The sequence below is a fragment of the Cibotium barometz genome, chromosome 30 (assembly GCF_041138505.1).
Source record: "Cibotium barometz isolate CiBa-2024 chromosome 30, ASM4113850v1, whole genome shotgun sequence".
NCBI lineage: Eukaryota > Viridiplantae > Streptophyta > Polypodiopsida > Cyatheales > Cibotiaceae > Cibotium > Cibotium barometz.
The window spans coordinates 41,338,877-41,352,775 of NC_141075.1; positions in this window are offsets into that span (position 1 = coordinate 41,338,877).

Genomic DNA, 13,899 nt, shown 5'->3' on the forward strand with positions numbered 1-13,899 from the left:
CAACTAATTGAAACTGAAACGACTATGAGGAAAAGTATGGTACTAGGAGCTCCTAATGGATAACATCTGGGAGGAAAACTCCAGCAACAAAGGTAAGCAACATACACATCACTATCCAAAGATGTCTCTCATCGGTCGATGGCGGATATCCTTAATGTCCTCCATGGTGAGTACTCTGACTGGATGTCTCCCATGCCGTGCTAGTATGGTCCTGATCCTCTGTTGTAGTCTCTGCCGATGTCGAGATGGGCCTCTCATCTTGGGGCGCCTGGACCACCCCAACTCTAATAAAAGAAATATTTTTTGTTTTGTTTTAATAAAGAGATAATAAAGATGTTTTCAAGAAGAGAGAGAGAGAGAGAGAGAGTAGAATTATTTTTGGTTTTGTTTTAGCTAAATAATTTTCTTATTTTAAACAAAAGAAATAAAAAATTTGTTGTATATATTTACATATACATATTTTTTAAACAAAAGAAATAAAAAATTTGTTATATATATTTACATATACATATAACATATTTTTTGAATTCACAAACACACATACACACACACATGTAATGGCATAAACGGAATAATAGCCTACTTTGCTAGGGTTCTTTACTTCTGCAAACTCTTTCACATTGGACCTATTGGATGTTGTGACTCTGTCGCGTCTCTGCGTTTATCAATAACCTTACAAGAAGTGAGGGTGGGCAGTTACATTTTTGTGGCACCGGCTGCATATAGGTTGCTACGACTCTACTATGCCTCTATACACCATTTTTTATCATGATCTCAAAAAGGATGGTGGTGGGAAGTAACATTCTTGCAGCACTTGCTACTATGATGGAGATTCATCTGCTCTACCTCATTAGTGACCCATATATTAGATTGGAGGTGGCTTCTTTCACTCACTTAGCCTGTCTGCTTTCTTATTGAACATTGCGTGATGGCTCCCACCCTTGCCTCTACAGGGGGTTCTTCTGCCCAGGTACACAAGTACTTAAGAACAACAATGTTTTTTCCATGCTTGAATAAGCTGAGTTTTTGCAAGAAATTAAACTAATCTATGGAATTGTATTCATGGGCATCATTATGTGTGAGCTCTGAGTGTTTTTAACTATTTTGCATGGTAAAAATGAAAGAGTACCTCACTTTAGCTGACCTTCAAGAATTCTCTGAGTCTCTACTGCTGCTGATACAATCTGACACCTTACCCTCCTAAACTTAAATGAGATGATCCTCTAAAATGGCTTCTCAAGTCAGATATGACTTTAAACAAACCTTATCTTCAACCATATCTCCTCAGCTGATCTTCTTTGATAACCTGCTGACCTAAACTGACCCCAGCTGACTCTCACAGTAGCTAACCACTACTACCTAATTGAAATCTGATTCAGCTAACTGCTGCTAGCCTCTATTAGTTTCTTGTCCTCCAGACCCTCATATTTTCCTCGAGAACCAGCAATCTGCAAGTTCCAAATATCTAGCTCTAGAACCCTACTGAATATATCAGTTGTCCTCTACTGACTCTTATTTGACTTTAGTCTTCATAAACTGATTTAGTTGATTCAGCTGATCCAGATCTCCTCACCTCTATGTCCTTTGACACTCATAGAACTTCAAACACTTTAGATCCTACAAAGATTAAACACTACAATCACTTACCTCACTTTAGCTAACCTTCAGATATCCTTACCATCCTCAACTTAAATAAATCTCTGATGATATAGTCTGACACCTTACCCTCCTCAACTTAAATTAACTGATCCTTACCCTCCTCAACTTAAATCAACTGATACAATCTCTGATGATTTAGTCTCACACCTTACCCTCCTCAACTTAAATCAAATGATCCTCTAAAATGGCTTCTTAGGTCAGATATGACTGTGAACAACCCTGATCTTCTATCTCCTTAGCTGACCTTCTCTAATAACCTACTGACCTAAACTGACCCTAGCTAACCACTACCTAACTGAAATTTGATTCGGCTACTAACTGTTGCTAACCTCTGTTAGTTTCCTATCCTACAGACCCTCTGATTTTCCTTCAAAACCAACAATCTTCAATCCTCAAATATCTAGCTCGAGGACCCTACTAAATATGCCAATTGTCCTCTACTAACTCTTATTTGACTCAGGTATGAGTCAAGTGATTCAGCTGGTTAGATCTCCTTACCTATGTGTCCTTTGACATCATAGACCTTCAAACAGTTTCGATCCTACAAAGATTGAACACTGCAGACTCTTACCTCATTTTAGCTAACCTTCAGCTATGATGACTGCATAAGTCCTATCTTGTTGAGTTGATTGATCTGACTCAAGTATTTCCACTTATAATATAAGTTTTGTACACAGAGTAATTAAACATGGTGACTAGTTGTAGGAACTTGGTCTGATGCTACTTGGGCTATTGGTTGAAGTACTAGTTATGCTATTGATTACTTGGGATACTGAGTGAAATATTGAATATGCTACTAGGTGTTGATTATATAAAATTTTTAACAAAACTACAATACTATAACACATGGGGCTACTGACCTTGGCTTAAAATCTGATAACAAGTTAAATAATCTCTATGGACTTGCTTTCAGCTTTGTACATTGTTCTTAAAAAATAATGCTGGCTGCTGGACTGAATGAGTAGTGTTTCCATATGATGGTTGGTCTTAAAATAACTAATGTTCAAAGCATTCTGATGCTGCTCCTGCACTATGAATATAACCTCTGAAGTAATTCAGACTGGGCTATTTTGGCTTCTAATTTCCAACTAAACACTCAATAATTAATGTATAAGGATGCTTTGGTAAGTTTTGCCTCTACATAAATACCACAAGATATGTGTGCATGGCACTATAATGAGGCGTTTTGGCTTTTTAATTGTAGTCCCATTTGTTGTGTTCAGTACTATGACTTGTTGTATATTTAGAGCACATACATTCTCATGATCTCTACAGGGTGTTAGTCCTCATAAATAGCTAATCACAAATTGATTGTAGCAGGGATGGTTGAATATCTTGGTCTACTTTGACTAAGAGGGGCTACTCTCCCATTGTACTAATGGATCTGGATTTATTCAGATCCGCCTCATATGATGTCGGCTATTAAACATGATGACTCATAAAATATTAATAAAGATCTTGATAAATGTCTATTCTTTTGGGTTATTACATAACAACTTGATCTACCAGAGGTCATAGTTACCTAGACTTACATATTCATGCTTGGTTAGGTTGTTTGTTTAATTGTATGGATAGGGTGACATCTATAACATGTGGATAGGTCCATTGACACGTGTAATATGCATTCAGGTGAACAAAATGTTATGTAGGTAATAGGACCTACCCTCTCTTCTCTTGCAATTAATTTCAAACAAGCTTCCCTGGCTATTTTAACTTTATTTCCACTCAACTTGTCATCATTGACCCTAAATTGTACATGACTCATAGTTGAACTTGTTTCATGTATAACATTTCTCTACATCAAGATGGTATGGCTTTATGAATAGTTTTTTCTATTCATCTGTGGATATTGTATATGTTTAAAACTAGCAACACACACCTACACACAAGGTTGGCCTTAGGGCAAACTTGGCCTACCATTCTTGATCCCTTTTGTGCTCGATAACTACTCCCTCACTGTCTTTATGCACTTGGTGCTGATAGGTGATAAGGTTGGGAGTACTACCCTCTAGCCGGGGTTATGACTCACAGTCCTTATGCTTTTAGCTAATTGGTTGAAGGAAGCCATAACTGCCTTATTACATTTCTTATACCTGAATCTTGACTATGCCTCGAGGTTGAAACTTGGATTTTTCTGGCTAATCTTCCGGCTAGAAGAGTTCATGATGAATGCCCTGAAAGGGGTCCAATATCTAGACATAGGAGAGCTACTTAAGGCTCCCTTCTCTATGTCTTTTCTTGGTCCTGCTAAATGTTCATCACATGTGGGCATCTATGGATGTACAAAGGGGTCTATGGCCTTCACCGAGAGCATCTACAGACCCTATCTCAAATTTGCCTACAAATTTTTGGATCCAAAGGCACCTTGTAAATCAAGCAATATCTGGTTTAACCATGCTATTTGGTTTGTCCTTAATCATCTGGAAAGTTTGTTTCCTAACAAACCGATTGTTTTTCACTTATCTTTACTGTGCTCTTAGTTGGGGGAACAAGCTAGGAACTTCGTATTAGTGCAGGTATCCTTTATATATTTTAGAGATATTATTCTAGACATCTCAAAAGAATTGAGTGATGAACCTAGCACTATTCTCACCACTTATGGTAGTTTCAGAGGTGTAAAAATCATATGGCTCTTTGCCTCCTAGAACTCCTAACTCTTTCACCTCTTTCCTCACCCTGTCTACCTCCTCTAACAATAGTTACAACAAGGGTAAATTTAAATCCTTTACTTGTAGAGGGAGAGGTAGAGGTCTACCTATCGAAAACCATCAAGAATTCTAATCTATAACTATGGTTTCAGGTGATAATTGGATTGTTGAAGGGCTACAAAGGATTGGAATCCCAATACCTAATACAAGATTACCTATTCTATTTCCTATCGTTAAAGTCCACAAATATAAATTTAGATGGATCTCAAATGCCTCGTCGTGTTTATGCAAACCTAATAACAAAATCCCTCAATTTGGTCCTTATTGACTTTCATGAAATTTGTGTTGATAAACAAAGGCAAATTAGAAAATTCCTTGTCATAAACACTAAACAAAAAACGCTACAGAGGTACTTCTAAATTTACCGAATCGAATCACTAACATATATACTGCAGATATTACTCAATGTTATGAGGATATCCCCCTGGTGGGCCGATATGGCTTGATTAATATCTTAGAGAATATCTGTAATATGGTTTTTAAGAAAAGATCACGATATGGCTTTAACAAAATATCACTTCAAAATACGGATCCTACATGGGTGAAAAAATCTACCTATAGCTTTCCCCTTCTTATTCTTGATTACTTTGATCTTCAAAATACTATACAATGGCTATTTAATAACAATATTATCCAGCTCAGAACTTGCTGCTTTAGATAAATGAAGGGCATACCAATGGAATTCTCTTTACTTTGCATTTTTTGAGTATAGCTTCTTTGCCACACATGTGGACATTAAACACAAAGAAAAACTAGAAAGGTTATTACACTCTTTCCACTATATGGATGATATTCTTAGCATCAATAACCTAGAATTTCATTACATAATAAAGGATATTAACCCGATGGCTATGATAAAAATAGAACCGACATCGACTGAAACACTAATGATTAGAAATGAAACTTTTGTGGTTACTACTACATATCCTAATCTTGAATTAAAGCTAAGACCACCCTTTACAGGACAATTCTCAATAAGGTAAAAGGGATAAGCTTTCCATTATCCCTACTGGATTTGTTAAAAGAAAGATTTATAGACCATTTGTTCAAGTAATTAGCATAATCATTGGAACATTCCATTTAATTATTTGCTCTTCTTATGACCCATTTGTGGCGTTCAAAGACTCGATTAAACTCATAAATAAATTCTATAACAATGGGTTCAAAAAGAAGGATGTTATAAACTTACTAACACTTTGGCACTAAATAACTCGAAAGGACTTAAATTTAATCCGTCTTTAGCTCATCACTCTCATGAGGTAGTAGACCCATACTCGTGGGGCTTGCTGCCTCAAATTCAGTATGGTGCTTGGGTTGGGGTGGGCACACACACACTTACTCCATTTGTGCTCATATGACACATGTAATGGCACAAATGGAATAATAGTCTACTTTGCTAGGGTTCTTTACTTTTGCAAACTCTTTCACATTGGACCTATTGGATGTTGCGACTTTGCCATGTCTCTGCATTCATCATAACCTTACAAGGAGTGAGGGTTGGCAATTACTTTTTTGTGGCACGACTACATACTGGTTGCTGCAACTCTCAAAAAGGATGGTGGTGTGGGTGGTAGTTTTCTTGCATAGCTATGATGGAGATTCCTCCACTCTACCTCAGTAGTGACCCATATATTGGATTGGAGGTGGGTTCTTCTACTCACTTAGCATGTCTGCTTTCTTATTGAACATTGCACGATGTCTCTCACCCTTGCCTCTACCCACGTACACAAATACTTAAGAACAACACTATCTTTTTTCATGCTTGAATAAGCTGAGTGTTTGCAAGAAATAAAACTAATCTATGAAATTGTATTCATGGGCATCATTATGTGTTTTAGCTATGAGTATTACTGGATCAATACCTTGTTTTAATTGTTCTACATGGTAAAAATGAAAGCATCTTGCTTAGAACTATGAATACACGTGATTATGAACATGGGTTCATTCTGGCCTTGATCATCACTATGTTTAGGCTACATCTACTACAGATGGGTATGAGTTACCCAGGGCACACATCAGATTTACAACTATCCTCTGAATCTCTGCTAATACAGTCTGACACCTTAGCCTCTTCCACTTGAGTCACTGGTCCTCTGAAATGTCTTCTTAAGTCAGATTTGACTCTAAGCAACTAAGATCTTCAACCTTACCTCCTCAGTTAGAGAGATTGAACACTAAAGAGTAGACCAAGATATCCAGTCATCCCTATGATGAGCTATTTATCACTTTATCTCTACAAGGTGTTACTCGTGATAAATAGCTCATCATAGGGATGGCTAGATATCTTGGTCTACTTTGACTGAGAGGGGCTACTCTCCCCTTATACTAATGGATATGGATTTATTCACATCCGCCTCATATGATGTCAGCTATCAAACATGATGACTCATAAATTATTCATAAAGATATTGATAAATGTCTATTGTTGTGTGTTATTACATAACAACTTGATCTACCACAGGACATAGTTACCTAGACTTATATAATCATGCTTGGTTAGGTTATTTATTTAACTGTAAGGATAGGGTGACATCTATAACATGTGGATAGGTCCATTGACACCTGTAATACACATTCAGGCTAACAAAATATTTTGTTTGTTTGTATGGCTGCAGGTTATAGGACCTATCCTCCTCTCTTCTCTTATAGTTAATTTCAAACAAGCTTCCCTGGCTATTTTAACTTTATTTGCACTAGATGCAACTTGTCCTCATTGACCCTAAATTGTACATGACTCATAGTTGAACTTGTTTCATGTATAACATTTCTCTAAATCAAGATGGTATGGCTTTATGAATAGTTTTGTCTATTCATCTGTGGATATTGTATATGTTTAAAACTAGCAACACACACACACCCTCATTCATATATATATATATATATATATATATATATATATATATATATATATATATATGTATGTATGTATGTATGTATGTATGTATGTATGTATGTATGTATGTATGTATGTATGTACGTATATGCATACATATATAATACATTTTGAGATTAAGGATTATGTGCTTATATTATATATTATATAAAATTTTGAGAGAAATAAAGAAAGCTGTATTAACTTCTACTAGAGGCCCAACTCGACCTATGAGACAAATCAATGTACAACTGTCAATGTCTTCTGGATGTCCTGTGCGCTTTTGCCGCACGAGTCGTAGCTGGGGACACCGTATGCGAGCCACGAATGGCTGCAAGCATACAACCAAGAAAGCAAGCTCAAACAAAATGCAAGGGTGTGTCACTCACCGCTCTAACCGCCGCCGTGAAGGATTCCCACGTCACAGCAGTGAAGGAGGAGCTGCCCCGCCGTCATCGCCATGCCGCTACAGAGTGCTCAATCGCTCTCTCACTCACTCTCTCTCTCTCTCTCTCTCTCTCTCTCACACACACACACACACACACGTAGGAGAAGGAAACCAAGGAGATAAGGCAAGAGCACTCTTGTATTCAACACATGAGAATGAGGGTTTTAGGGTTACATTTGACTCTTATAGGTGACTTGGCCGTTCACACATGGGCGTCCATACATGGCCGACCGACCCTAACCCTTACCTTGCTGATATTCAAGGTGTGCCTCTCATCGGCGATCACCCAATCCCTTTATCCTTAACATATGGTGCCGACAAGCCCGGCCCATGACTCAGAATATTTAAATTAATGACGTAAAATATAGTACGTCTCAATGTCCGTCATCGGTTAACATGCCCCCCTTCCTGATGTAGATTCCGTCCTCGGAAGCTATGGTATGTGGTAAGCTCGATAGGGTTGTTGTGGTAGACCGTCTACAAAACAGGAAAGTAGAGTGAAAGTATGCTGGAATTCAAAAGATATAAAGTGTATCAATTCAAGCATGTTAGACCACAATGGATGTTGCTATGAGACTTAGTTTAAGGGGTCACATGAATGAGCTAGTGTAGCAAATTAACAGGAGTTTAAAATTATTGAAAGTAAATCAAGAGTTAGCAATGTGTCAAAGATTAATCAAGGTTTATAACTGGCCTAAGTCAAGGAAAATAACCAAGCTTAATAAATAAACAGATGACCACACTGTGTCTACTCTAAGAACAAGTTAATACCACGAGCCTAGGGACACAAGAAACATTAGAGTTACAGGAGGCTTTCGCCTTTATTTTTTTTTATGCACGTGACAATTTTTACACACAATGGCGACCTTCCTAAGGCAAAACTAACATCGATCCTGGTTCCATGTTTAACACAAGGCATTTTTCAGGAATCTATTAGTTCACCTTATGCAAGGCTACCCCCTACCAACCAAGGCATCAGTCTAGAGTAGAATACTCCTCGCCTACCAAGTATCAATAAGGCGATAGGCCAACATTAAAGCACATCATAGACTTGTATTGCCATTTATTGTAGGCTTTTTAAAAAAATAGAATTTATTTCTTTTGATCTTCACTCCTAAACTATAATTTGTCTTGCATCCTTTTTCGACAAAGGGGTAAAAGCTATGTCCTACAGGTCAACACACACATGGCCAGGTTGTTTAAACATTACGATGGTATTAATCCTAGACTTAAGACAATCGTATTCCAAGGTTAACTAAAGACTGCATGCATTCTCAAGAATATATCCAATAAGGTTAAACTCATTAATGATTCACACTAGCATGTCAGGTAGCTTCAAAAGCTAAGTAGCCTTTGACAAGTTCCATGTGGTCATGCCTTCAATTCATGCAATTAATTGAACAGTAAAAATGAAAGAGAGTGGGCATGGAAGAATTACACCTGTATTTCGGAGATCTCCTTGATTCGATGAGAAAAATGCCCGCAATTTGATGAGATATTTATGTATGAGTGTTGCGGCTATCTCAGGACTTGAAAGCGAACCCACCTCAAACTTTTCCACCTGTACAACCAACTAACAAGCACTATACCTCGAGAGGCACATTAGTGTGAAAAATTAAAGACTCGTTTAAGGAATCCAAACTAGAAAAAACTTGAAAACACTAACCTACCTACTACCAGTCACCACACTACTACTGAGGATACGGTAAGAGGATGTTGTAGAGTCCTGGCTCTAGCCCTAAGGCTAAGCCTCTATCCGCATCATCCAAATAAATAAAGTCAACCTCAGTAGTGCCATGAGTTTCATCCGTCCATTCATCATTGTCAGATATTTCCTTTTCATTTTCCCATCCACACAAACTCATCAAGAATGTAACCATACGAGTATAGTCATCTTGTGGAAAAGGAAAGCATTGGGCTATCAGGGATATGTCCTCTACGGAGTAGGGGTCAGTCATGGTCAATAGGCAAATTAGCCATTCTAATTTCTCAACATTTTCCTCTCTGGCTAGTACATCTATATGATCCCATTTAGTTTCAATTACAGGATAGCACACGTGAAATATCTGAGAAAGGTACAGATGATACCTCTCACCAAAGGTGGGAGTGGATGAAGTGTATGATGATCGTGCATCTGCCATATCTGCAAACACAGATATAGCATCAGTAGGTTTATGACAGGTCAATCTAGTTCTTGATTGTATATACGGATATTTCTGCTCTTAACGTGCTCTTGCTCTTTTTACTATTTTTTTCTTTTCTTTTCTTCTTTGTGTATGAAGCTATATATATACATCCCCTTGAATTTGGTAATTATATGGTCAGGGGAGAAGGTTAAGGAGGAAGCAATAGAATGTCGAGCGTGAGTACATGCTCCCCCTTTCCTTGGGTAGATCATATTTTCTGCAATGATGTTGCAGCCTCTTGGAACCAATGGGTCATAGGTGGTGATGTGGGCAAATAGCTTTTTATGACCCTTGTGGCCATATTAAATTGCAGAGATGGTAGTGTACGCTCCCATTGATGCATGGAGGAAATGGTTTTCGATGATACTTTTACAAAGGGAGATATAGACTCATTGGTCTCTTGTTGGGTGTCGACAAGAGTAGGTGTAGAGCATGTAGAAACTTCTATATCAGCGTGTGCCTGGCATGAGGAGCTAGAAGCTTCATGTGGCTCCCCCCTTCTTGAGCTAGGTGGTAATGATCGATATCGTTTGGGAATCCAAACTAACTCTGGAAGAAGTGGTGCAGAGCACTCTGTTACCTTTCCCTTACCACGGCCTTGAATGGTCGTTGGGGTGGCAACAATTGGTTTGCAAGGTTTTACAGGTGATGTAGAGGGATTCAGCTTATTTTTAGGGACCCAAATTTGGTCATTCCCCTCGTAGTACCCTTGGGCTACTAATAATTTTTTAGGGATCCATCGTGATGCTACATTGCCCTTTCTCGAGTGGGTAGAGCTGCTTTCTTCCTACGAGGCTTCTTGTCTGAACGAGATTGAGCAGGGGAAGTAGCTGTTAATAACGAAGCTTTTGGGACCCATTTGTATGTATTTTTTGGCATAGTAAGCGGAGCTTTAGAGACCACCCTGCATGTTTCCACTCTTGGCGTTGAAGCGTTAGAGGGGTGGCAAACAATCAAAGATGGTTTTGCCCACTGGACTTTGTGATTTTTCATTATCTAACATTTGAGTGGATGACTTAGGTGCGAGATTTTGAGTGGTCAGACCTAGTGTTGGCTCTTGCATTGTGACTCGTCTGGTTGCCCAATCGATATTGCACTTGGTGGCCATCATCCATTTGCACCCTAAGTTTACAGTCCCTTCCATGGTACCCGCAGGCATAACCAAAAAGCTTTGAATTACGGTCCCCTTATCATAGGCAACCGGAGTGTGCAGAATTCCTGAGCTCCTATATCCAATAATGCATTATACAGCACCTCCCCGTAAGGACTCTGTAACTCAATTGGGTATCTTAGAGGCAGGTCGGATTCCAGTGAATCCTCGTCTGCCTCCTCGAAAAATTCTTGCGTAATTCCCAAGTTGGCTTCTCGTTGGTGCCTAGCACGCTGTTGACGTTCTTTGGCTTCAATTCTTGCTTGTATCTTTTTAAGCTTAGCTTGTTCTTTAGCTGCCTTCTTTTGATGGATTGCATGTAACTACTCTTGGCTCAGGGGGTCATAGTACCTTTTGAATTTACTCCCATTAAGGAATCCAATGGTTTCAACTCCATCTCGAGAGTCTCCACTCGGATGGTACCTTGCGGGGTAATTTCACATACTCTATACGATCCCTTACCAGCATATTTGAGCTTCTTCTTTTCGTTACGCACTCCATACATCAAGACTTTATCCCCAACCTTGATGTCCTTGTCCTTTCAGGTGGCGATCAAACCATTTTTTCCTTCTATCCTTCTCCACAAGGGCATTGTATACAGCCAATTGTCTTTCTTCGTTAAGCCGCTCAAGGATATATAGACGCTCTACTAAGGGGTTACCATTCCAACCCTCTTGAGTAGCAACACGAAGACTAGGAATGACAAATTCCCACGGCATGACTGCTTCTTGGCCATATACCATTTTGAATGGTGTGCAATTAATAGCCACTTTGTACGCAATACGATAGGCCTATAAAGCTGTCGTAAGCTTTGGATCCCAATCCGTGCGATGAGCTTCAACTGTCTTTGTCAAAACAGAGATTAAGGTCTTGTTGGTACTCTCAGCTTGGCCATTCGCTTGCGGATAAGGAGTAGATTTATGATGGGATATCATGAAATTTGTTGTGAGCTCCTTAATCACTTCATTTATAAAATGCGTAACATTGTCGCTCACAAGTTCAAAAGGACAACCAAAGCGTGTGATTATATTTTCAAAGAGGAACTTGGCTCTGTTGTCCTCGCATCTGCTCTACGTGTCGCTTTCGCTTCAGCCCATTTGGTCATATAGTCAGTGGCCACAATAATATAACGAGATTATGTGTTGTGGGCCGCTGGGCTAATTGGACCTACAAATTCTAAACCCCACTTTTCAAATGGTTGGCTTACTTTGATTGGATGTAGGGGCATTTGATCTTTCCTCTGGGGTTTCTTGTATCGTTGGCATTCATCGCAACCCTTCACAAAGAGTGATGCATCTTGGAACATAGTGGGCCACCAATACCCCGATTGTACGATCTTTCCCGCAGTTAAGTCTCCTGAGAAGTGACACCAGCTACACCCATATGTGCCTCTTGCTGTATAAATACTCATCCTCTCGGGCACAATGCCTAAGAACGTCATCCTTTCCTCTTTTATAAAGAGTCCCGGCTATTAGGCAATAGGGTTCGCATTCTTTGATCAGCTTTCGAGCTAGATCTTTACGAAGCTCCTTGGGTGGAAAGCCATTAACCAAAAAGTTAACAATCTTCTCACTCCATTCAGGCATTGTCTCCACCACCATGAACAGGGAAGTGTCAGGTAAGTCATCATCAACCCCTGTAGGAGCCTCACCCATTAGGTATGTGAGACAAATGATCAGCCATAACATGTTTTTTGCCAGGTCTCACAACAACAGTGAAATCAAACTCAAGAAGAATCAATAGCCATCATGTGATTCTTCCTGTGGAGCATGGTTTGTTTACCAGATACAACAATGCTTGATGATCCACATAGAAAACAAACTTGGTGGCAAGGAGGTAATAACAAAATTTCTTTACTGCATATATCATTGCCAACCCTTCTCGCTCCGTAGTGGTGTAGTTCATCTCAGCATCGTTCAACTGGCGACTGGCAAAGCTAATGGGGTAGTCTAATTTGTGTTCTCCGGGTTGAGTTAACACACACCCAATAGCAAAGTTTGATGCATCAACATGCACATGGAAGATTAAATCCCAGTTAGGCATTCGCAAGATTGGAGCACTCGCTAAGGCCTTCTTTAATAGCTCATAGGCACGGTCACATTCTTCGGTCCAAATAAACTCGATGAGAAGCTTATACAATGGTCGAGCTATCTCGACGAAGAATAGAATAAACCTTTGATAACAACCAACGTGGCCCATAAAGCGTTGGACTCCCTTATAGTTGGTGGGTGGGGGCAATTCCAGAATGACCTTGATTTTACTCTTGTCAGTGGAAATCCCATTTTTGGACACTATACGCCCTAAGATAACTCCGTGTTTAACCCAAAATTGGCATTTGAAAGGATTCAATGAGATGCGATATAATCTACACCTTTCAAATATTTTTCGTAAACACATCAAGTGCTCGTCCCAAGAGGAATGAACACAAAGATCATCTAAGAAAGCTTCACAGAAGTCCCTTAGATATTCCTTAAAGGCCGTGTTTATCAATCGTTGGAATGTTGCAGGTGCATTGGTCAAGCCAAAAGCCATGACGCAGAAGGCAAACACTCCAAACTCCGTGATAAATGCTGTTTTAGATTGGTCCTCGACTGCAATTGTGATCTGATTGTAACCCAAGTACCCATCTAAAAAGCTATATGCCTCCTTTTGCCTGCCACTCTTTCAAGCACATGTTCAGAATATGGCAAGGATGATGACTATCGGAGAAACCCATTCTGAGTGCTCAATAGGGTATATGAATCCACATTTTACAAGCTTTTCAATTTTCTCTTGTACAATCTTTGCGTACTTAATTCATTGGGTAGGGACGTTGTTGGACTGGTTTAGCAGTGCTAATCATTGGAATCGTGTGTTGCACCACAGAGAGGGTGGAA